The 26477-nt window shown below is 38.6% G+C and overlaps 1 long non-coding RNA gene across 1 annotated transcript; it reads left to right on the top strand.

The window, feature by feature from the left end:
- The first annotated feature begins 3927 nt into the window (after positions 1 to 3927).
- Positions 3928 to 24390, top strand: LOC119242752 (uncharacterized). The gene is made up of 4 exons (XR_005124559.1): positions 3928 to 3960; positions 13319 to 13467; positions 23113 to 23207; positions 24297 to 24390. It is a non-coding gene; the product is annotated as an uncharacterized LOC119242752 (long non-coding RNA).
- The last annotated feature ends 2087 nt before the right edge of the window (positions 24391 to 26477 follow it).

Raw genomic sequence — 26477 nt, forward strand, 5'->3', positions numbered from 1 at the left:
CAGCCAGAACACTCACATATTGGCAACACTAGTGGACGTGCAAATAGAATGTGGACAATTTAAATCACTTAAATATAAAATTGTATATAAGCAACGAGGTATTTTGTTTTTAGAAACAGTTCTAGTTTGAAGGGAAAATACCATTAAGCCTGTAGTCTTCACACTGAAATGAAGACCATCCAGAAAAAGAAGGTGGGTGAGAAAAAGATCTCAGAACCATGACATTGAGAAAAATTTCAAAGGTCTGAGGATTTTCAGCCAGAAAAGAGAAGATTTAACAATGTGGCATGAAAACTATTTGAATCCTTATAGGACTGTGATGAACAAGAGGGTTATAGTACTTATTTGCTGTGCCGTCAGAGGTCAGTGCTAGGATTAAAGGCTGTCAGAAAGGAGTGGGTCTTTGCTCAATCAAAGAGATCATTTTCCAACAAGGGTGAGTACACAGGAACAGAACAGGCTGTCATGTGAGTTAGTGAGTCCCCCAAATACCGATAGCACACAAGTAAAATTTGGACGATCACTTATTTTCTGGAACATGTAAAGTAAGCCAGGTCATATGAGTAACACTTAGCAAAATCCTTTCTTAAAATCTCAGCAATGCTATAGAGTCACTATAGTAATCAAAACATACCCAAGGACATAAACTTAGCATAGATGACACAGAGGTGAGCTACATTGATTTCTAAACCTCCTCCTGTAGTCAGGGTAATTTTCAATGGCTCCAATTGCTGCAAAACAGTAAGTATCTCAAGTAAGAAGCTCAAAGCAGATGACTATGGGCATGCTGCTTGAGTTTTCTCCCTTTATCTTGCTTCTGGTCTCCCTATTCTGGCTTCATGTGTAAGTGAGTTACAAGATATTGCAATATTCCTATCACCGGATCCAAAAAGAGAATATTCAAAAACTGAGAAAAGGTCTTCTCCCATGGTGCCTCCTTGTTAAATGGGAGAGAAGATCCTTGGCAGAAGACCTTTAGTAGATTTTCCCTTGCATCTCGTTAGCCAGAATGCCATCACAGGATTGCCACTAACCAATCATTGGCAAGGGGGGTAGAACTATCATAACTGAATTCCAATCAGGACTTATCCATGAGTCCAACATGGAGATGGAGAAACAATTAAAATAGAGTTGTGAATTTCAGTAAGATACATGGTAGGCCCTACTTTCTTAGTACTCTAGGTGGCTCACACAACAGTACCTGAGGACTCACTGAAAATGCAGAATCCCAGGCCCCACGCTGGAACTACTGAATAAAAATAATCTAGGCTTAGCAACCTAACTTATGTTGACATTCAAGTTTGCAAAAGTCTTCCCGATATTGCCTGCTATAGAAAGCCCAAGACTGTGTAACCTTATCCAATCACTGTAACAAAAATTTAAATCACAATGATCAAAACTGGGTTCTATAAAAATTCTTCTCTTCAGAAGATAGTCCATTCAAGTAGAGTCTGGGAGTTTCATTTTTTAATGTTAATTTAGGATGGTGATCCTCATGCCCAATACCTACTGTTTTCATGAAAACTCTGTGTGTGTGTGTGTGTGTGTGTACGCGTGCGTGTGCATACACACACAACGAAACTTAATCAGCTCTCATGCTTCTGTGGGTGGGAACCACCAGGGTAGAGTAGAGCACTGCTTCTAAAGAGCCATGCAACCACAAACATGCTCGACAATTCCACAGCCTCTTTCATGTGGAGTTTGATCAAATGCCTTTCTGATAATTGGGCTTTGGGGGAAAGGCAGGAGAAAGTAGTGATTTGTGAATTTGTATTTGAGGTTGACATATTGGAATATTACCATAATTTTGAAACAGCTAATATGCAAAAGACAACATGGCTCCATGGAGCCTTTGCTGGGATGGCACAGTAATTAATTGGTTGCATCATGGCCAAAGGTTATTATCTGAGCAGCTGCTTCTTTACAAAGCCTGCGTGATCTGTAGCCAAAGGGTTATCATGACAGGTGGGAAAAAAAGGGCGTGTTTATTTGTGATAGCATTGGTCGTTTTCAACTTGGAATTTGGAATTAATTCTATGCCCCACATAACTTCCCTGGGCAGGCTTTCTGCAGCCTTTGCCTAGGAATAGGAGAAGCAGCTCCACCAGATGGCTGACATGGCAATAGAGAGAGATGTATCCTCTTTAGGGGTAACCTGTCATCATCATGCTGGGTCCATGTGTCCTTCCTTTTGGGGGGCACAGAGCATTATTGATGCGTCTGATTTCATATATTAGAGAACATCCAGGGATGCTATTCATTACTGGACTATTGTCAATTTCACTGATGGGGCCACTTCCTGAACCTTCACAGGATTTACCTTCCACCTTTTGGAGTACAAGTGTCTTCCTGAAATTTCTCACTTCCTGTCATCTCTTGCTCACCCTGTCCAATCAGAATGACGTCATTGGTATGAAGGGTCCATGTAATTTTCAATGGGATATTCATGAAGTCCACATCTCTTCAGATGTTATGACAGAGGGTTAAAAAACACTGAGGCCAAATTGTCGGTGCCTACTGTTGTTTGTTTCATATGAATTCAGAGTCTTTTTGGTTCTCTTCAAATTGGAAAAGAAAAACAGGAAAAGTATGTCATGACTTTCCTGACAACCCAATATTAATCTGAGCAAGAAATAGCACATTTGATCCAGCAGCTGTGACTAGGTTTATGACTTGTTTTCTATTTATCATCTTATCCAGGGATGGCAGACTAGGGACAGAAGGATGATGGTAGGGTCAAGAGGTACCAACTCAGAACTTGTGTCCAACCACCCTAGAAATGTCAAGGTTCAGTCCCCACAGTGCCATGATATAGTCACAGAGCGAATCTCTGAGAAAAACTGGGAAGACGGTGAGAGAAAACACTTGCCATGATCGGACAAAATCCCCAGTTCTCAAAGGCTCATGGATGTTATTGAGGTGGCTGCTTCCATCTTGTATTCCTAGATAGCTCCCTTCTTTGAAAATCATACTTGTTGGGCAGCAATTCAAATTATGCTCCTTGGAATATTGTTGTCTTTCAAGTTTTTTTACAACTCCTGACTGGTTGAGCCCCCTGGATTACTCCTTCTATCTTAGTCATTATGATGACTGTGGCCTCTTAACTGCAAGAAGTTAAGTTCTGCTCCATGGCCCTTCTTATATCAACCCCATGAATAGCAAATAGTCCAATTCTGTGACAATGTCTTCAGCCTTGGGGTACAGATAAGATCCACTGTCAATCTCCTTGCTGATGCTATGCCCTTTGCATCCACATGTTAGCAATGGCCTTGGTGAAGAGTATTCTCTGGACCCACTTGTGGAACATACCTGTGATCAATCTTCTGGAATTACACAAATGCCCATACCAGCATATTCACTTTACTCTTCGTCTTTATTCATTCATCTACTATTTTCCAGGGCAACCCAGTCATTTCTACTTCACTGACAATGAACCACCATTTATCTTAGGCCACTGACAGCTAACTAAGCAATAGCTTTGCCCTGTTCCCTGAGATTATTGCTAGGATGTTATATACTGAATCCCAAGAGAGTAGTTGCAAATTAATAATTCTTGTTCACCCAGACTTGCATTCTTGTATCTTGATTAAGCATCCTCAAGAGCTAATACTTGCCGTACTTAGTTCCTGCGGGTATATGCAAATGAGTCCTTGCAACATTTTTCCCCCATAAAAAGTTCAGTGAACCCCCAGTCAGGTTATGCTAAATTTTAACCCAAATTACCAGCCTCAGAATGGAGAGAGACTGTGGAGGCTGTTCCTGAGGGAATACCAAACACTTTAGGGGAATTCAGAAGTTTGATTTTTTTCAAATTTTCCTTTTTTCAAATGCATCATCACATCTGTCATAATAGACCCCTCCACTGTGACACACTAGGGTGGTCATTATTAATTGAGCTGTGGCATCTATCCATACTCTGTCTCCCAGCCAGGATGACACTCTTAACCTGCAAGCTGGGAGGTGAGCCACAGCCCCTTCTTATTACCTTTCCTTGGACCATTTGGTACCATCTACCTTTACCTAGGTGAATCAAAAAGGCCAGGAACTTAAAGAGAGACTTTGTACCAAATTGGGTGACTAAGTAAAGGAGAGAGTGGGAAAATTCAGGGGAAAGTGACTTCGACCTCTGAGAAATCCAAGGAAAGCCTGGTAAGGCCGTGCAGAAGCAAAGTCCACTGCCAACAGTCTCACGTGTAGGTTATGAAAGGGCCTGCTTTTGCAGCCTTGTCACGCTGAATCCATGTTTGGGAGAATCTCATGGGCAAAGACCCATGACCAGAACTGGGAGCTGGATTTCAGTTCACCACCTAGGCTCAGGGCCAACTTCATGTCACACCAGGCTCCACAATCACCAGGGTGGTCAGTGTGCTTGTTTAAGGACTCTGCTATCATCTTGAAATGTTTAAAAAGTGTATCTTTGAACTTGTGTTGCGTAAGGGACAATGGAACACACACATACAGAAGTACATACATTGTGTGTATCTGCCATCACTTGCTGTCCTCTTCACATGGAGGGTTCATGGTGCCCCCCACCCCACACACACACACAAAGAATTCTGGTAGACCCATGATGTACAGGCATTCAAGCAAAAATCAAAATCAGTCCTTGGTAAGCCTGTTAGGTCTATGACTGAGTTAGAAGAGGCCAAGAGGTCATGAATCAAAACCAGTTTTAAATGAGAATGAAGACAGGGCCTTCCAAGAGACATGACTGACCAAGAATCCACATCACAACTTGCATTACTACACTAAGCAATCACTTGTGCTGAAAGCGATGACACAGAAAGGAAAAGGTAGGGCAACCTAGAACTCCTTTTTTTGTGTCAGTCTATATTCATGACAAAGGTCAGCTAGAGAATGCCACTGTCAGGATGTACGAGTATCCAGAAGTGAAATAAAAACGTGTCAGCTACTTTTTGTGCAGCATTCATTTTTCTGGTAAAACATTTGCATGTTCAAGCTACAGAATATGAACTGCATAATTCAGTGAATCCTGAACATTAGTTAAGGGACCTTACATGTACATTCACAACTGATACAACACAGTGCAAAAATGGTGAATTTCAAGTCAGTGATTAAAAACATTAACTTTATTTTACCCCAGAACATTAAATGTCAAATTTAATAAAACAAAAAACATTAAAGAGATTACAAAAGAAAGAAAAAAGTGTAGCTTTTAGTACTTTTCTTGACACATGTTTTTCCTGTCTTTGAACAAACAACCCCACATCATATTTTTAAAAAGGTCTTGCAAATAATGCAGCCCTTGGGCAATGATGTCCCTGCTAGTTGAAGGTCTGCAGATTGCATTGCCACAACTGTCACATGAGTTTTGGTTACAGAAAATCTGGGCTGCACACCTTAGACACCTCAATCTTGATTATGTGTTTAATTCACTCATATATCCTCTCAGGATAGATATCCCCTCCTTTTTATGTCATAACATATTTAAAACTCCCAGGGTGGGGATACTTTCAACAATGTTCCACAGCCTACACTAGCACAAGACACAGAAGGTGATGATTACATATGTCAGTCAAACTTAGTATGGGGGTCCACTCTATCCCTTCCTCAAAATGTGGCTAACCTCTCCCAGGATTTGCTGTTTATTTTCCCCTTAGATGTTGAAACTGTGCTCTGTTGTCAGACTGCCTAGCATTCAATTCTGACCGCACAATGCAACTTGAACTGACAAATTGCTTAAATTTGGAAAGATCATTTTCTTTAGCTGTAAAATGAGGCTAGTCTGGAGCGATTTGTGGTAGGAAAAGACATCTATCATAGTTGGTATGCACACAGTTGTCAGTCAGATTCACTGATACAGCCATAGAGTAGAATGTTACATATAAACACTTCAAATAAAGGGGCATCAAAATATGTAAAGCAAATAGTATCAGACCTGAAAAAAAAAAAAAAGCAGGGGACTTCAACATCTCCCTTGCAACAATGGATGGAACAAAGAGACAGAAACATAAGAGGTTTAAATGAAGAATTAGACCACATGAGCTTAATAGACATTTATAGGGACCTACAGCACCAAGGCTGGGTACACATTCTTCTCAAGTGCACATGAAACATTCTCCAGGATAGACTCATGCTGGGTCACAAAATGAGTGTTAATAAATTTAGGAAGATTGAAATCACGTCAAACATGAGCACAATGGTATCAAACTAGAAATCAACCACGAAAAGAAAGTGGAAAAATCTCTGGTAAGTGGAGACTAAGCAACATGCTACTGAATAATTATTGGTTAATGAGAAAATCAAGGTAGAAATAAATAGCTGAAGACAAACAGAAATGAAGATAAGAGCTGTCAGAATCTATGGGACACAACCAAAGCAGTACTAAGCAGGAAATATACAGTAACACAGGCCTAAATCAAGAAATAATAGAAAGTTCAAACAGCTAACTTTATACATTAAGGAACTGGAAAAAGAAGAGCAAATGAAACCAGAAGACAGTAAAAGTAAGGAACCTATATAAAGTTTCCCTTTTAGAGTGGAAATAAGGTAGAAATAAAGAATATAATACAAAAGATCAATGAAACCCACAGCTGGTTCTTTGAAAAGGTAAACAGAAAACCTATATGTGTGTTCATTAAAAGCAGAGAGAGAGGGCTTCCCTGGTGGCACAGCGGGTTGAACACAGTGGTGTGAAGCTGTCCTTAGCCTCTGCAGCGCGGGTTCAATTCCCGGTTGGCCAGGGAGATGCCCACATGGCGCGGCAGACCTCTCCTGTCTCGCCTGCTGCTCCCCTCAGCAGTGTATTTCGTCAGTCTGCCTGTTCTGTTCCCCACTCTGTCTCTGGTGGATCCTCCCACCCTCCCACACCTCCGGCCTGTACCCAAGGTATTGTATAAATAAAAAATAAATCTATAAAAAAATAAAAAAATAAAAGCAGAGAGAGAAAAAGATAATGAAGAGAATCATAAATGAAAGGGAGGTTATAGCAAACATACAGCTAAAAGACTACTATGAACATCTTTATGTCAATACATTGGATAATCTAGAAGAAATAGACTAATACACACTCCCAAAACTGGAATCATACACACTCCCAAAACTGAGTCAGGAAGAAATAGAAAATTTGGAAAAAAGCAATTACAAGAACGGAAATTGAAAGAGTACTCAAAATCTCCTCCAAAACAGATACCCAGGATCAGATGGTTTCACCAGTGAGTTCTACTGAACATTTTTCTTTATTTTTTTAATATTTTATTTTCTATAATTCTTACATAATTTTTCATCTTTGCACAATGTATGCATTTTCATTTTGGTTATATTCCCCATACAATTGCACCCCCCCTTATTTTGACTCTAGTCCTTCCTCTCCCCGTCCCCTCTTCCCCCCATACCCTGTAGTGTGTCTCTAGTTTATAGTTGCTTGTTGATTTTGATTTTTACTTTGTATTGACTAGTCTTTTTCCTGGTCTCTTATTTAAGTTTTCTAAATTCCTGCTATGAGTGAGACCATCCGGTATTTTTCTTTTTCTTTCTGACTTATTTCGCTGAGCATGATCCCTTCTAGCTCTCTACTGAACATTTAAAGACAAACTCATCACTATCCTCCTCAAACTCTTCCCCCAAAATGAATTAAGGTCAGTGTCCCCCCCAAAATATTGAAGATTTTCACAAGGAAAACATCTATAACTTCCCAATAGCCAGTTCCCTCAATACAACCAAATTTTCTGAGGGAAGGATGAGAATCCATATACGTCAGCACACAGCAGAGGAAAGGGTAGAAAATTAATATTTGCAGCAACTTTAAGGATACAGCAAAATAAGTAATAAGGATCACTTAATAAAAAACTGAAGTTCCCCTTCAGCTCTTTACAATATCAATCAACTAAAGCTCACTAAGCAATTCAGAATAAAAATGTCTTATATATATATATGTAAAAATGAGTAACATTTTTTATCTTCTTTAGCTTATCCTTTAAGTGTTAAAAACCTTCCAAAACTGGAAGACACAATGTAACTACCAATTGGCTGTATCCCCCCCACACACATTCTTACGATTTTTAAAGATCTGTAAATTATTTTTAAAGTGATGGGAGATAAATCTTAAAATAACGATGGGAGATAAATCTTTAAAGAATGAATATAGAGATTTGAGCTATTCAGGCAAAGGTAGTAGCTGAGAGAATACATTTAAATTCAAGAATTTCATAAAAATACAGACAAAATTTCCTCCTCTAAAAAAAGCAATAAATAAAGCTACAATGTCCCCTGTTGATCCTGGATCTTTATTTATCAGCGGAAGTTATTTTTCATTGGCAGACTCAGTCCTTCTTACACTTTCCCATAGTCTTGCTAATATTTAGACCACTTTGTTATGTGTGTGCGTGTGTGTGTGTGTGTGTTTCTACTCATTTGGTCACATTGCTTTAGGGAAATTCTATTCATTACAAAATATCTTGTCCTTATTGATTTCCTATCACTTTTAGTTGGGTGAGTGGGTCATAGGAAATTGATTCTTCTTGTGCTTGACTCAACATTTAAAAAATTTCAATTGACTTTTAAAGTCTCTTGGAACAAAACTGAAATAAGATGCAAAGTAGACAGGAATTACATGCTTAATTATGAGCTTAAAAAATTACACTCCTGAAAGACATATCCCAATGTCATGTTTTTGCCTGGATCTGTCATCTAACCACATATGTGTGGCAAGCTTAACAAGGTCACAAGTGATAAATTTTTTAATTTATCACCACTTGGGCTGGATCCCCAAATGCTATCTAAAGTCCCTATTCCAGCATATTAACATATTCATCTTAAAATTAAAAAAATACTTCTTTTCTTAAAGTTAAACAAACTTTAATCAATCAAATAAAAATTTGTATTCAACATTTTCACAGAATAATTCATGCTCAGTTCTTCACTGTGAAGATTGACACACGGGAGTAGATTTTCTCTCAGTTTGCCATCAAGGGCGTTATATCATTTCTGTGCTTAATTCCTGCTTGGAAGTTAAAAGTATAGTTTTATAAAACTTTATCATTACATATTTTGAGTTACGACAAAAATTCCTGTGCAGCTAATCAAAAAAGTTTCAATGGAGGTAAGCACTTGCGTAGCCACGGATGGTGCTTGTCAGGTGTGGGAGGGGGTGCTGAATAAAAATCAACAGGTGCCAGTGTACTTTCTTGACTTACCGTGAAGACATGTTGATTGTGAATTTGTGGAATCTGTCAATGCAGTTCTGTGCTACTCAAGATTGGCAGAGAGAATTTAAATTTCAAATGCTTTTGCTTGACTAACAGAGAACTGGAACCATATGTCTTATGTCCAAGAGACAGTGCGGTCAGCAGGACAGAGGCTGTACCTGCCACTTGGGAGCTAAGAGCAACAAATGCAAGGTCTGAAACTGACAGGCTGTAACTCACAAGTGTCCGAAGCCTGCCCTCAGATAGTCTTGGGCAGCTCCCACTGGGGCTTTAACTGGGAAGTCAATTGAATTTCAGGACCTGAAAGGAACTCTTGGCCTGCTGGGAGCAACTATTCTCTGTTGGAACATGGACAAGGAGTTTTAGGTAATCGTCAGAGACTAACAGTAACCATCTGGATAAAAATTCAATTGTTCCCTCACGCTATACCCAACTCTGGACCCAGGCACATACATCCAGACACAACTAAACTTTAGCCTCCATTTCACATCAATTAGACATCACACTTCCTGTGTTTGAGTTTCACTCATTATTCCAGTCAGCAATGGGAACCTTACAAAGAGAATACTCTCACTCTGTGAAAATCTGAGCCCTCTGACCCCTTGCCACCCAGGAGGAAGGGAGTACACATGTAAGAGACCATGACTACAAAATGAATTATTAAGGAGAGACGTCTATCCCAAATAATCATCGCATTCAAAACAGCTTCTGTGGCGCCTTGACCAGTTGTCCAGAAAAACACTATACATATGGGAATCTTAAAAGCAAAAGGAGACGTTGAAGTCATCATTAAATCAATCCATCTAGCCACCTAATCTGCCATCTCCATTATTTCTGTGTAACATGTGTCTTTGGAAAATATAAGCAGAAGAGGTTATCTTGGAATTTAAATTTGAATGAAAAACACCACCAAGAAAATCATCAACACAGATGCCTGTCCTTATGTGCAGAAGGAATTCTGGGATAAAGGGTAAAGTGTGAGATTGTTAACGTGCACGTGTTTGGGGACAAGGTAATATTTAATCAAACCTCATAAAATCCAGACATAACTCAGAGGAGAAAAGGAGAAATTGTTCTGGATGAAAAATTAATATGGAATGGAGATATTCTAAAACCACAAGTAATTTAACCAGTGACTTTTCTCAAAGCAAAACTCCTTCCCCTGTATTGTAACAAAAACCAGGTAAATCACTGTAACTGTGGATGCTTTTCAACACATGATAGGATTAATGAGGAAGACAAATAAAGCCTACTGTAAATTTCTTAACAGGAACATGGCAAAAATGAAACTTATGGAGGTTATTTTTTCCTAGTGAAACTGTGTAGATATTAGCATAATAATCCAATTAGCCATATCTTTCAGTTGTTTATTATGGGAGCTGTATAAATACAGCACAAACACATCATGTAAATGATCATTTCCATATCTTCTTATGTTGGCATCATTGAACCCACTCAGAATCATTAAATCTGGATATGACCACTATCCTTACAACAGTTTGCTTAAAACATGCATCCTGTATATACTTGATTTTGCCTGATCTCCAATGTTTGGCCCATAATGAGCCAAATGTACAGAAAATCCTGAGTAATTAGTTGTCGTAATGAAACTCTGTCAGTAGAGATACCCAGGTGGTGAGTATCTGTTCTGGTGAATTATCTGTGGACAAAGAAATTATCCACTTACAACTAACACTATATCTGATTATGCCCTCCCCCAAAATGGATTAGACAGTCACACTTGGAAGTACTTTGCACTGAGCTAGAGATTGCATTTGGCAGTATCTCTGAATTGGAAATGAATTCAAATGAAGCAGCATTTGACATCCTTAATGAAATTTGATGTTGCAGTTTCCAGTATTTAACAGCAGAAAAATAGTGCAGAGTTTCGTTTTAAGAGAAAAGGGGAAGGAGGGAAAGGAAGAAAAGAAATAAGGAAAGGAAGGTTGGACTGAGCTCTTGAGAGTTCACAAAAGGTCTTGAGAATACATAGTTAATCTGTTGCTGTCTCTGGTGGCACAAAAGCTATTATCTGTCAATGGTAATGATGGCCAAGCTGGGGTCCTTCCAGCAGAACCACCCAAGTGCTTACATTGGTGAATGTAAACAAACAAAATGCCCTATTCAAGTTATCTGAACTAAAGGAAGTTTTTTTTTTTTTTTTCATTAAAACATTAAAAAAAAAAAAATACTTTCATGCTACTGAAGACCAGACCGTTTGAAATTTCAAGTTGCAAGACCACATAAAACACTGTGGTTGTTCAGAGGCTATTTCATGATCAATAAGAAGGAAACATGAATGAGCCCTCCCTTCAGTCACATATATTTGTTACAGGGCAGGGATGGGGTACCCCAGAACACCGTGCCCGCTCTAAATAGGTTCTGTCATCTACTGCATCAAGACAAAACATACTCCAGTGCATAAGAGCTTTAATGGAAAGGAACTTTAATACATACAATTAGTGTGTAATACAGAAAAGGGGAAGAATAATGTTTCCAAATTCAGCACCTGAAGTTACCCTGTCCCCCAGTGAATAAATGTCCAGCCAAAAAGGGTTGGCACAAAGCAGGACTAGTGAGGCCTGAAGGCCTGCCATGAGTCTAAGGCACCACCTGGTGGGGACCCACAGAGAAGGGCCAGAAGGACCCCAGCACGTCTGGGACAGAAGGAGCAAAACCAAGATCAAGATAAACGCTGCCTTTGTAAACCTCCACACAGGTCTCTCACACACATTGGTGTCACCCAGTCCAAGACCAAGAAGCCAGTGGAGCTTCTTCACATGTCTCTCTGCTCATTGTGTCTCCTCCAGGTCTCCTTCTTGCTCTCCATCCTGCTTCCTTCACACCTCTAGTCTCCTCACAGGCTTCTCCTCCCCGCTCAGCTCCACCCTTTCTGGGTTGGGGCAGGCAACCTGGAATCTCCCCTTTTCCTGGGCACCACCCTGTTACATATATAGAAGGAAACAATCCAAGCAGAACAATCTCGAAATAGCTCTCCTAAATGTACAATTATAATTTCCTCTTTATCCAGGCCTCTGTCTCCCAAACTGAAATAAACTCTCCTCCCACTGAATAACCATTGTGGTGTTTTAATTGACAAATCAACTTATTATTTTTTCTGTCATGCAGACTAAAAGCATTCTGTACAGAGGGATCCTCCTCACTGAATCATCTCAGTTTCTTTTACTAAATAGCATGTACATAGTAGCCTCTCAGTGGCTGCTGATGCCAAAAAGTGGTTTCATGAGACTCACAAGAAGGAAATCCCTTGAATCTTTATAGTTATTGGTGTCTAACAGGGCAATATTATAAAGTCTCTCAAAAAAGGATCAGCTTACATTCAAAATTTCTACCTCCAGACCTCCTTAGAGGCACAAGAGGTTAAGTCTCAGCATTAGGAAGCTATCCACAGCCACTGCAGCTCAAGTTCGATTCCCTGCCAGGGAGTTACCCACATGGTGCAGCAGACCTCTCCTGACTCGCCCGCTGCTCCCCTCAGCAGTGTACTTCAGTCAGTCTGCCTGTTCTGTTCCCCACTCTGTCTCTGGTAAATACTCTCACCCCCCAAACCACTGCCCTGTACCCCAGTTCTTGTATGCATAAATAAATAAATCTTTAAAAAAAAACAAACAACAAACAAACAAAAGTTCTACCTTCAGGACTTTTTTGGGATCTTAAAATTTCTATATTTTATATTTTGTGTTTCATTCAATCCTAAAGTCAAATGCATATTTGAAAGTGCTTTCTTAGAGATGGATAAGTAACTGCTATAATTTGCAACAAATAAAGTTTCACAGATTGAAGACATTGCCACTAGTTTTAAATGCCAACTAGTGCATCAAGAAAATAATTCTCTGAAATAGACAGTTGTTTCTGTTTAGTTAGACATGCATTAACTATTTCACCAGAAATATCTGCTCTGGAGAAGTTTTATCAGGAATAGAAGAATGTATTTTCAGAAATAATGTTGGCTTCTATAAGTGCCATTTATTACCCACAGATACTTCAGATACAGTTTGATGAGTGCTAATTGTTTGATATTATTTAGCACAAAGGGAGCAGGAGACAAGACATCTAATTGATGCATTAGTAATCATCAAACCTCCAAAAGTGGCAGGAGGCACTTTTAACAGCCATCATTTTCTTTGTAGGGGATCTGCTCTGAACAAAATGGAATATTCGCTGTTTGTTCCACCTTACATTTATTTAGCAGGAACCATTATCATCCATCGAAAGCACACACATTTACAGAATAAGATGAATAAAGCAACAGCGTTTTGAATAAGCAGCTCTTGTCTTAGTAAGTGCTTTCGTTTTTGCTTTGGGACCTTGTCAGCTTGAACAGGCTCTTTCACTGAGGTGAAATGGCTCTTTTCTAGTCATTATTATATATTGTTAATCTGTAGTGATGGAGAAATTAGTAGCTCTTTTCTTGATCTCCTTTCCTGAGTCATCATTCTTTGGGGTTTGATTCTAATAATTAGCTTTGGGGAAAATAAATAGAATGAAGGTACTATTTGCTGTGATTCTATAGGGTCAAAATATGTCAGTTTTCCATTGTAAATATCTCTCTCTAGCAACCACTGTAAAAATTGATCCCTGGGCTACAATTTAATATTTCATTCTGCATTTCTTCCTTTTTCTCTTACTTGTCTATTTAAGTCTTGGAATGAATGGGAACGTATTCTGGTGAAAAATTTCTTTTCTATTGCTAAAAATGGTAAATGGAAAAAGACATTATTGTTCAATAAGAAAGAAACTTGTATCAAGGTTAATTGGTGTTTTTAAATAATGTGTAAAAAACTGCTTCCCCTGAAGGAGGTTTTTCCTCTAACAGCAATAACAAACAATAAAACTTGGTGTTTGAAATCTGGCACTTGAAAAACTATTGCCCCCTAGTGAAATTGCTCTGGCTGAAGCTCCAGGTTCTAGAACGTTCTAAGGTGTAAGTTGAAAGTAGAGTGTGAGATTAATGCCCTTTTCCCATACCATTTACTTTTCTTAACATTCCCATCCAGAGCTTCCCAAAGTGAAAACAAATTTCTGAAAAAGACAAAATATTTGGTACAGATCAAAATTGTCTAGTCAGAGATGAAACAAGTTGAATAACCTCTCTGAGCTTCAGTCTCCTCCTCTAGAGATACAGATACCTGGAAACATGTTATAAAGACTCCATTATTGGGGCCATCCTGGTGGCCTAGGGATTAAGTCTCAGTGCAATCACTGCCAGGGCCTGAGTTCGATCTCCAGCCAGCAAGGTGACCCACATGTCACAGCAGACTTCTCCTGTCTCATCTGCTGCTCCCCTCAGCAGTATATTTCAGTAGATTTGCCTGTTCTGCTCTCTGCTCTGTCTCTTGTGAATCCTCTCACCCTCTACTTCTCTGGCTTATACCCCAGTTCTTCTATGGAAAAAAAAAAATATTTAAAAAAAGGGACTCCATTATTACAGTGAAGTCTGCTGAATAAAAATAAATTATACTACCTACCTATATTGAACCATGCTTAAATTCTAAACATTTTTACAATTTCCCAAAATACTGTTGCCAATCCCAGTCAATGATCCATTCTTTGATTTGATTTATTCATACAAGGAATATTCAATGGATGCCCTATTGGTGCCAGATTATATGATACAGCCCCCAGAATTAGTTCCTATCCTTACAAAACTTAGAGATTAAAAGAGAGGCAGACATTAATTAAACACAAAGCAGATTAACACTGGAGAATATAGGGAGGAGAGTAGTTCAACTGTGGGGCCTTCTAAGGAAAACAAAACAATGTGAGATTAAAAAAAAAAAAAAATCCAGAATTCTTAACGTTATTCAATGTTTTCCTCAGTTAGAGGATTCATTTTGCTTTAGTTCACTTATGTTCTTTTAACTTTCACCAAGAAGAGTGGTAAACAGCAAGCTATGACAAAAAAATCCAATTGGTTGATACCATTTTAATCCAAGCTTTTTCTATTTAATTCAAATATAAATATTTGTGTCCATTAGAAATTTCCACTAATGCCTAACTCATCTCTACTGTCTACATTGTTTTGAAAAGATTTATAAACATTCAAACCAATGACCTCTCAGCAAAATGAGTAGAAATGATAGAGTTGGCACATTCTCAAAGAAGCAAAATTTGTCAACCAACCAACTAAGCTTTGACATTGAAAGATGTAGCTCACTTAGTGTTACATCCAAGAACACAGTCGACAATTGCTGGATACTTGTGTTGGTGCTTATGCTGTTATCATTCTTTGTTTGCTTTCTCTCTTCTTCCTCTATTATCAGTGGAAAGTCCCACAGGATAGTGAGTGCTAATAGTTGCCAAATCTGGTCACCACAGAACTACTACTAGAAACAGCCCAAAGCAAACTGTAACTAGTTATAAAATACATGCATAGGAAAGGATATAATGGTAAAGGCATTAGGGTTGTTTTGATCAAAGCCAAGACAGGCTAGTTAAGCCAATTTGGATTGCCTTCTTTAAAAGGCAGTTGAAAACAAAAGGCAATTTTTCATTCTTCCTTGATCACCCAATCTTTCTTACACATAAAAGCAAAGAAACAGGGAGGGCAGTCAATTTCCTATTTCTCTAAAAGCTGCAGGAGGAAAACCTAGGAGTAGACCAAATTCCTTGTAAGTCATATTCTATTCTTGCTTTTGTATTCACAACATGTTCACAAGAAATAATTCCAATTTTCAAGTCAGATTTTAAATCTCAATTATTCCACTCACTGAGAAAAGGAACATACAGAAAAGCACAGAAGAAAGATGTATTCCAATTTTGCTGTGACAAAAAAATGTTCCCTTGGAAACAGTAATTGTTGGTGCATTCTCCATGAGGTTTACACAAAACTTTGGGGAGAGTTCAGTTCTCGGTACTATAAAGCTGACTTTTGAATATGATTTTTTTTCCTGCTCTCTACAAAGTAGAATTTGATTAAGAATTTAAAAGGAATCTTTTATATGAAAATGGGTTATCTTTGAAGAGGGCTGAACAATTTTCACAGATTTCAACTCAATCAACATTGCCTATCTCCTGAGAGGCCAGAATTGACCTACGTCTTTAGACTATATGGATGAAATGGACAATCTCAAGGAGTCCTTGGTTTAGAAGGTGAGATGAAGTGAAAGAGAACACAGAATTAAAGCGCATATGTTGTGAGGGTGATTGTGAATAGGACTTTTAAAAATGTATCTGGAAAATAAACACGGACACAGCATTGCTGTTGATAATCTGAGGCAGAAAAGTCACTGAGTCCTCAGCCAAGTGGGTCTAATGGTGGTTTCCGAGAACAGAGACAGGTGGTTGACTTTGGTGCTTAGATTGGGCTGGTGGAGAAGCCTAGATAGGGGAGACAGCCCAATCAGTACTTGACAACCAACTTCTCAGGATTCTCAGAGAAAGGAAGAGATAAGACATAAGAACCAGATATCCAGCAATTCTACTCCTAGGTATTTACCCAAATGACACAGAAACAGTAATTCCAAAGGGCACCTGCACCCCTATGTTTATAGCAGCACTATATACAATAGCAAAGTTATGGAAGCAACCCAAATGCCCAAAAATGGATGACTGGATCAAGAAGATATGGTACATATACACAATGGAATATTACTCAGCAATCAAAAAAGACAAACACATGCAGTTTGCAGCAAACTGGATGGCGCTAGAAGGGATCATGCTCAGCGAAATAAGTCAGAAAGAAAAAGAAAAATACCAGATGGTCTCACTCATAGCAGGAATATAGAAAACCTAAATAAGGGACCAGGAAAAAGACTAACTATAACAAAGAAAAAATAAAAATCAACAAGCAACTATAAACTAGAGACACACTATGGTGGAGGGGTGCAGAGAGAGGAAGGATTAGGGTCAAAATAAGGGGGGGGTGCAATTGTATGGGGAATATAACCAAAATGAAAATGCATACATTTTGCAAAGATGAAAAAAGATGTAAGAATTATATAAAATAAAATATTTAAATAAAGAAAAGAACCAGATATAGCTGAAAAAGATGAGTTAGACACAAGAGAGAATTCTGAGTTCCTTCTGTACTAAATGACCACTTGAATTGACTTAATCAAGACAGGTAACTTACTGGTTTGCATAACTAAAAAGTGCAGGCCAAGACTGCTGGCCCAGGAGGTTGATAGAAATCTGTTTCCCTCTCTCCTATGGGATTTATACTCCTCAATGTTAGCTGCTTTTACAGGCAGACAGTTAAGGTCAGAGGCAGCAATAGGCTACTTTATCTCTAATCTATAATCACTTAGCCCAACAATTTAAGCAAGAAAATAACTTTTTTCCCCCAGATGGTTTGACAATTGAATATGATAAGTCAAAACCCTGTCTGTGGCATATTCTCGCATCGTCATCTCAAAACCAATCTCTGTGTACATGTTAGGAATTGTGTCCAGCCACTATAAGGACGATGAATGAAAGAAACCAGAAGTTTGTTTCCACCTTACATACAAGACCAAAGGCATGTTGTACAGGACTACTATGCCCACTTTATGGTGTAAGGTCTGAAAAGAAAGACACAAAACTGTCAATTGAGTATTTAAATATATTTATGTGGATGTGCATAGATTGAATGTATTAATTTCCAGTGCTATATAGCATTCCAAATTATGATTATGCTATCATGTATGTGTGTGTGTGTGTGTGTGCATTATCTGGGTTATCTGATTTGTTTTACTTCCTCTTTCTACTTCTTTATTTTTTCTATTACAAACATGTTTGCCATACACATTTTTGTGCAAGTCTTTTGTGAGTATTATCTAGAAAATGTACGTAGGAAGAAGTTGCTAAATCATCTTCTACTTTTCACTGTTTTGACAAGAAACACTTGAAATTTGCTACAGTAATTTGTACTCCGCTAACATATATCTAAGTTTCAATTCTTTTATAAGTATTTTCTATTGTTAGGTTTTTAAAGCATTTCACAATCTGCAGGTACAAAGACGGGAACTGGTATTACTTTCATAACTAATTCTAACTTTTTAATAAATATACTGGTTTTTATCAGGTCAGGTTCTTATTCTGTGGAATAATCATATTTACCTGTTGTCATTTTTTTCTGTTAAATTATTTTCTTTCCTAAAAATTTTAAAAAGTTCTTTATGTATTGTAGATTTTATTTCTTTGGTATTTACTCAATTTGAAAATAATCATCTTCCAGTGAGTGACTAGGCTTTAATCTTGTTTCAGTGCTTTTTGCACAGAAGACTTTAGATTTAATGCAATATCAAATTTATTCATGTGTTTCTCTATGCCTTTGATATTTAAGTCATTTATAGACAAGAGCAGACACATACATAAATGTATAGATATGCACATATATTTGAGGTGGCATATTCATGTACTGGAATACTATATAACATTGTAAATAATTAAATTCAATCTACATATATCCACATAGATATATATTAAACATTCAATATTTAATAAAAGGCAAAGACAGAAAGTATATGTGCAGCATTTAGCTTCATTATAATTTTATAATATAACTATATTTAGAAGAATAGACACAATTTCGGTCATGCTATCTAAGGAAACGATAATCACTAAACAAGGATAGTATTTATCTCTAAATGGAAGGAGTGAAATGGAATTGGTAAAAGATATCTAGGAAACTTCAGTCCACATTTGCAATATTTTACTTTCATGTGCTGCTTAAAGAGATGCCATTGGGCCACTTTGTTGTTATGTGAATGCCTGAGGCTATACAAACTCTTAGGGCTATATCAGAAGGATGAGAAGGTAGAACCACAGATTGCATTGTAGGAAAAGTATGTGTCCTCATGCACAGTCTCTCTGGAGATGTTGCTGTGTTTGAAAAACATGGGACCACAATCAATTGACACTGACATCACTGCCTTTGACAGATGGATCCACAAAAACATCACTAGCAGGCAACAAATTCTTTCCCATGGTAATCTATTCAGTATTGTGTATGGACAAGAAGAAATACACTTAAGCGTAGCCCCTGAAGGAACTCCATTAGGATGGGCTTCTGCTGAAGAACGTATATGGAAACAAAATCTAGTTTGGGCATAGGTATTTCTGAAAATGTTGGCTGAGGGAACTCTGAGGGATCCTGTGGTGACACCCCAATGTTAGTCATTGAGCACAACATGACTTATGCTTCTGGAACAACAGGACATTGGGCTACTTCAATTTGTTACACATTTTCTTCTGTTTTCAAAAAGTCTGAAAAAAGGAAAAGTCATGGAACAATCTGGAGCTTGTGATCTTTAAGCAGTCACCTTACTTGATTGACTATTGGTTTCTTAATCTGGAAGGTGAAGGGATTATATTATACATGCTCTTCATTAATAATCTTCTGTTTCTAGGAACTGAAGTAGCTTGTTAATAAAGCAGGTATAGCTGAGCATAAGTACAGAAAAGTGCAAAACTTCCCAAAGGTAAAATCACCTCAGCCTAGTCCCTCAGGGGAACTACTGGTTTGCCATTTAACTGCAAGGACACAAGCAGTGCAACTGTTTCAAAGCTGTTTTCTGAAGGGCTGTGGGGCCCTCTCTCACTAATGTGTGCTCCAGGCATAAAGACCCTTTAAGGATTTCTTTTAGAGAAATAGGAGATTTAACTAAAATGTGGAAATAAGATTACTTGAAGTGGAAGAGGACTGAAGACTTGGAAAAAAAAATACCTGAGGTAGAATTAATTTAACTGTGGGCAAAATCTGTGAGAGAGGATAAGAGAGAAGGGAGTGGGTGGTATGGCCCAAGGCAAAGAATTAATTCTCTTAAAAGGTGAAAGAGTTGGCTGAGTACTTGTTAATGTCCTCTTTCCAAAAGGAAAATGGGGAAATGAAGTTCCAGCAAGCCTACACATGAAAAGGATATTACATAAAACTATAGTTATTCATCAAGCTGCATTTTCTAGTCTTTATCTTTAAGTCTACTTTATCTGGGCAGTAATTACAAATTTAATAGCTACATTTCCTTTGGATTTTTTTTTTTATTTGGAGCTTCTTAAGAGCTGCTGACTAAAGTTTTAGAAGATGATGCAAAAATGCAAAATTTGTTAGTGGAGAAATAATGCAGTGAGAGGGATTCTTGCCCTTCTGACCCAGAAACATAATGATAGGATAATGATGTTTTCCTCTAGATGTACTGTAAGGTTGCAGCTGCAGACCTGATGACCCAGGCAGGGAGCTGGCTGCTAACACACACACTCTGGAAGTGAAAGAGTCCATCAAACCAGATCAGACAGATTGCTTCCATGATATAAATTAAACCCTTGCCAGCAAGACTCACACAAGACAGCATTCTCAATGAAAAGGGTAAAACAAAAATTGTATTAGCTGTGTCACCTTAGGCAAAGGCTTTCCTTTTCCTGAGTTCTGTCAGAAAATTCTGCTTTGCATTCCAGATTCACTTTCTATGCTTGGTCTGTGCCAGCATGCGCTTCCTAAGTGTTGCCTTCTGGTCTACCACACAACCCAACCATTGCAATCCCAGGTATCTACTTGAAGAATGTAAAAGCACTAATAAAAAGGGACAGATGAACTCCTGTGTGCACTGCAGCACTATTTACAAAGTCAAGCTATGGGAATAACTTAAGTGCTCCAAGACAAAGGAGTGGACTAGAATCATGTGCTATGTATACATAATGGAAAACTACTCAGCTACAAAGATAAAAGATTAACTCTTGTATTTTGGGAGTTTCTGGAGACAATTATGCTAGGAGAGACACGTCAGAAGGAGAAAGACAAAGACTGGGTAGTGTCACTTTTGTGTGGAATACAGAGAAACAGGGTCAGATAAAACTAACCGTATATATTTGACTGCAGAATTAGGGTATGAGGGGAGGTGGGTAGAAGAGGAGAGCAAAGTAGGAAGGCATCAGAGACCGTGCTGGAGGACATTCATTGCCTTGGTGGTAGGTGTGCTAGGTAACCCACCTGAAACATGTAATATTTTACCTCTAAATCATATACAATGTTATAAACCCACATTACCTTGATTTAAAACAAGAGGCATTTAAGATTGTAAGTGACAGAGTCTACTTAAATATCCTCAAACAAAGAAAATAACACATTGGTTACTACACCTGGGATAGATATAGAACGTCTATCTTCAGGTATGGCTTGACCTAGGAATTTTGTCATGTCATGAGAAGATCTATCTAATTTTCTCTCCCCACTTAGCATTTCTTTCCCCTTATAGACCTCATCCTCAGCTGTACTCTGCAAAGTGACAATAATGAAAATCCTTACTAATATTCAGCAATGATAATCCTTACTAAAAAACTCTAGAAGTTTTGACTTCCAGAGAAAGCACTGTAAATTCTGACATCCATGTCAATGCTGCAGGAAGAATTCTGGCTGACTTATTTTGAGTCATTTGCTACTGAGGACTCAATCAATGATTCCAGAGCGCAAGGGTACTCTGGCCAGCCTGGCATCACTGCCAAATGCTTTAGTGCCGGAAGGGAAGCCACGTGATGGTCTATCCCATTGTGTCAGGACATCTCTAAATGGAAAAGATCTAAGCAGACCAAGAAGGCAATAGAGCTATCACATTCTTCGCTTCAGTTTTTGTGACCGAGACAATGCCTGACTGCGTCCCTCACTTTTCTATAACCCTCAACATTTCAATCTTTTAAAACAAACAAACACAACACATTTCTGAGTACCTAATAACTTCTGCCTCCAGGTCCATTACTGAGTTGGGGGAGTATTAGTAGCAGATATAAATTAAAACACCACATGTGGGCCTCCCTGGTGGCGCAGCAGTTGAGCGCTAGGCTGCAAAGCTGCCCGAAGTCTCTGCAGTGCTGGTTTGATCCCCAGCCACTGGCGAAGGTCCCACATGGCGAACAGACCTCTCCTGCCATGCCCGCTGCTCCCCTCAGCAGTGTGTTTCATCAGTCTGCCTGTTCTGCTCCTCGCTCTGGCTCTGGTGAATCCTCTCACCCTCCTGTGCTTCTGACTATACCCAGTGCTTGTATAAATAAATAAATAAATCTTAAAAAAAAAAAAAAAGCATGATAAGTGTGATGGTCAAGAACACAGATGACACAGAAAGACTTGCCATCACCTTCAGATTTTCCCCTAATTCCTTGATTTAAGCTTGCTTTCAGATTTACATTATAAATACAAATTTAAAGTACAGATTTTCTGGGTTAAATGCAATTTGAGAAGATTCAAAGTTCAAGAGGATACTGTCTCCATCGGCAATGCGATGGGCATTAATTACCTGTGGACATCGACAAGATGGAAGGAGAGAAAGAAGAGTGAAAGGGATTTTGTTATTGGGGACCACCTAGGTTATTGCTAGCAGGCTATCTGCACCTAAGACAGGCCCTGATTGCTATTACTGGAATTCTCCTGTCAAATCAAAACAAGGATGGAGGAAATGCGAATGAGGTCAGGGCACAAGGTTTCTGTTAATGTGATTGTAATTCTCATAGGCAGGTGTTTTTACTGGCTGTGCTCGCCTTGGCTTATAGATGTTTCTGGAAAAGAGATAAGGAGATAGGTCGCCAGTATGTAGTCCCAAAGCCTCCTGTTTCTCTATTGCTTTTGGCTCTCTGCTCTCCAAATTCAACTTTTAAACTGATATTTAAAATTTATTGAATAATGCTGTGATGCATTTGAGGATTTTAATTATCCTCTATGTTATCAAGTACACCAAAATTGCTTAATAAGCCTGGAGTTAGAAGACAATAACTTGTACTATACATAGCTATACATGATATGGGTAGCTATAATTTTATTTGCATTTAGCAGACACAGGATTATCAGGCACTGAAAGCTAGACCCTCCCACTACTGGAAATTAGTTAACTCAGAGTATATGGATGTATGTATATGGGGGTGTGTTTGAGTATTCATTTAATTATTTCAGGTTTAGTGTTCTAAAATAGTTATTATTTTTTGGAAAAAGTATAATTTTGGTATATATTTCTTTTTTATAAAGTTGCTTTGTCTGGAGGCAACAACGCACAGAGTGAAAAGCAATCTCATTACTTGTTACCTACTGGCGATGACAGCACTGACATGCGTATACATCAGGTAATATCAAAATTTAATAATGAGGCCTTTTGTAATAGGCCTCATAGGGTTCTTTCATATCTTCGAAGACAAGGGTGAAATTCTATACTAGGATTTAATTTGAGTCACTATTTACATTTCATATCCAAACAACCCTGAAAGTACCAATAGCTACATACCCAATTTCATCCTTATCTTCATTTGAAAAATGGTATTTAATTTCTCCACACAATTCCAAAGGGTATATTGAAATGCTTGGGCCTAATAAAGACAGTCCTTTGGTAGGAATACAAATATTGTCAGATAAATGTCAATCTATGACTGTATAAACATTCTATCTGTCCAGAAAGTGTGTACAGATTGAGACCATTCTGACAGATAAAGAGAACTCACTGAACATCCTGAGACGCATCCTTCATTAATATTTACGTATCTCTTGACAGTGCAATAGCTGAAAGCATAGGGCAGGTAAATATAGCCTGTGTTTGGCAAATATACGTAGTCACAGGCATGCTTCTGGCTAAACATCTGAATACTTGGATAAAAATATGGCTCTGATTATCCCAATTCCCTTCCTTGGCTGTTGGGATCTTGGGCCCAAGGTCTCTGGTGCAAAAGAAAAAAAAGTCCATGACACTTACTATAATATTATAAGCGCTGGGGTCACAGATAGCCAGAGAGTATGCAATTAAAAAAATAAAGAAAGAAACAAAGGGTGGCTTTCATTCCCCTCCCCCATCTATCTTTTTTCTTCATTTTTTACTCTGCTGTTAGCAGTCACTAAAAATATATCTGGTCAATAAGGGGCAGGTAAATTGGAGGCGTTGCTATAGGAACACACAGTGACGCAGAGAAATAACCACTCTAATGGCTACTGTATTCTTTCTTCTGTTGTGTTTCCACTATAGTTAAACTCAACTTCAAAAGACTCTGCATAAGAAAAAGGTGACTTGAAATGCAGGGAACCCTGAGAGAATTTTATACACTAACTTAGAAAGTAATAAATCTTAAATCTAGTAGAGCTACAGGCAGAAAATCAGCATTCCTTCTATTTATTCCATTCTATTTTCAAGGCATGTTAAGTAAAATATTTTTTTTATTTTTGCACAGCGAAAGACCCTGGAATGCATTTTAATAGTGATGAAAGCATGAGTAATGAGGAGCACTGCCTGCAGCAGCCTGCACTGCCTCCCCCCACCTGCTCTCTTCCATCTTGATGGACAGCATCTATGCTCCGGTCGAGACCCTCCTCATTCCCAATTCTGCAGAATCATCGCACCTAGAAACCATGATCGCCTCAAATCTTGTCTTTTCGAAAGGTGACAGACCCTATGGCCTTATTTCCGACCTCCATTTGATACATTCAGTGTAATCGCCCGAGGCAGTTCAGATTGACGTACCAAAACAATTGCACATTTGCCAGACCCATGACTAAGCCTCCGAGGGCCCCAGCTGGCCATCGCAACCACATAACATCTTCGTGAGGGAAGGGGCCTTTCTTCATGGTTCAAACTCTTCCATTAGAGAGAGAATGATTAACTCAGCCAAAAGCAGCTTGTATCTGGTATCTGTTCATTTTCAACTATCCTACTTACTCTTAAGCCGAATTTTCTTCTTCCTCCCTCCCTCCCAAGTTGTGGGTGTAGCCCAGGAGCAAACTAGTCTCAAAATATGGGGCGCAGCAGCCATTTCCAACCCATTGATCTGTTACAAAATCACATCAGTGACATGGCTAGAAGCTAGACCATTTCCTTTCTTCTCTATTAAGTGTGAAAGATCAAATGCTCATTCTTTCCTTGTTTGTTTTTTGAAAGAATGTTTTCTGGTGGGAGAGGAACTGGGGTTCATCTAACATTGTTTTGGCTCTTTGGTTCCACTCTGCAAAGTAGAGCACCTAGCTGAAGTATGGGATTTGAGGCAGCAGGGAACAAGAAGAAACCAAATCCTTGAAAGAGAAAAGTCACACCAAACTTTCCAAGAAAAATGTACAATGTGACAGGAGCAGTCAGTAATATACAAGCAGACCACATGTTTCACCAGGAAACAAACACAGACGATTTGTTGAAGTTGAAACACTCAGAATGTGGGCACTAGTTTATCTGGCCAGAGGGTTAAGATGATGGCTTCTCAGGAGAGTTTAATTCTTAGTGTGTATGCATGTATGTGAGCGTGTGGTCCAAAGGTACATAAAAACAACAGATGTGCCATTTCTTCCTGACCAGAGAGCAACACAGTCACACTCAAGGTTTGTGTTTGTCAACAGTCCAGGACTTGCTCAGTTGAAGCACCTAATAAATAACATGACATTGCTGATGTTTTGGTTAAAATTGTACATATCCTTCTGGAATATGGTTTAAAGACTTTTCCAAGGACTGATGCAAACTGTTCATCCAAAACCTTGCACTGATAAATATTGTGGTTTTCCCAAAAAAAAAAAAAAAAAAAAAAAAAATCAAAAAAAGTCTAGAGTAGAAACAGTTCTTTAGAAAGCCCTACAAGACATGGCAAAACCATGAAGAAAATGAGGAAAATAATGTTTATTTTCTCCTGTTTTAAGTGGAATTTTTTTTTGTTTGTTTCATGTGGATGTCAATGAGAGTGGGGCTTGGGATGGATGAGGGAATTTGTGCCTTCAGAGGCAAATGGGGCCAGTTTATAAATGATCCCTTTCATCTCCCCAGCTGTTAGCTGGAGGGCAATGCTGAATGTTTCATCTAAAAAATGAATTTGAATCGCCCTACAGAATAAGGTTGCAGGGTTCACTGATAGCACTGGATATTATGCCTTCCAATGCAACTCATCTTGTTGTTTTAACTCTGTTGAAAATGTCTAACCACGAAAAGAACACATTTTTGTTTGTCTTGAGAAGATCATCAGCATTTTTTAACAAATATCCCTCTGCCCACACAGAAAAAGAACTAACATTAGGATTCATGACTTGGCTATGTACGTGTACAATTATTCATGATTTACAATTTCTTGCTCAGAACATGCCATTCCTTCATAATCTGTGGGATGTTACAGTCCCCCTGTATTTCCAGTGGTTTGAGCCAAAGGGACCCCTAGACTTTTATTGCTACTGCTGACAAAGTACAGATAGCTCTGCTGGGGTTCAACGCCATCTATAAATGATTCCTCTCCTATCTGCCCATATTCAGAACCCATGAGGAGAGTCAGAAAGGTCAGAGTGATGTGATTCTTAATACTGGTTCAAGTGGCATCAGTAAATAAGGCAAGTGGGATTCACATTCAAGTCACCCATTTAAACTCACCCGCCTACTCCCTAGCTAC

This window comes from Talpa occidentalis, unplaced genomic scaffold, assembly GCF_014898055.3.
Source record: "Talpa occidentalis isolate TD23 unplaced genomic scaffold, MPIMG_talOcc4v2.1 talOcc4.13, whole genome shotgun sequence".
In the NCBI taxonomy this organism is placed as follows: domain Eukaryota; kingdom Metazoa; phylum Chordata; class Mammalia; order Eulipotyphla; family Talpidae; genus Talpa; species Talpa occidentalis.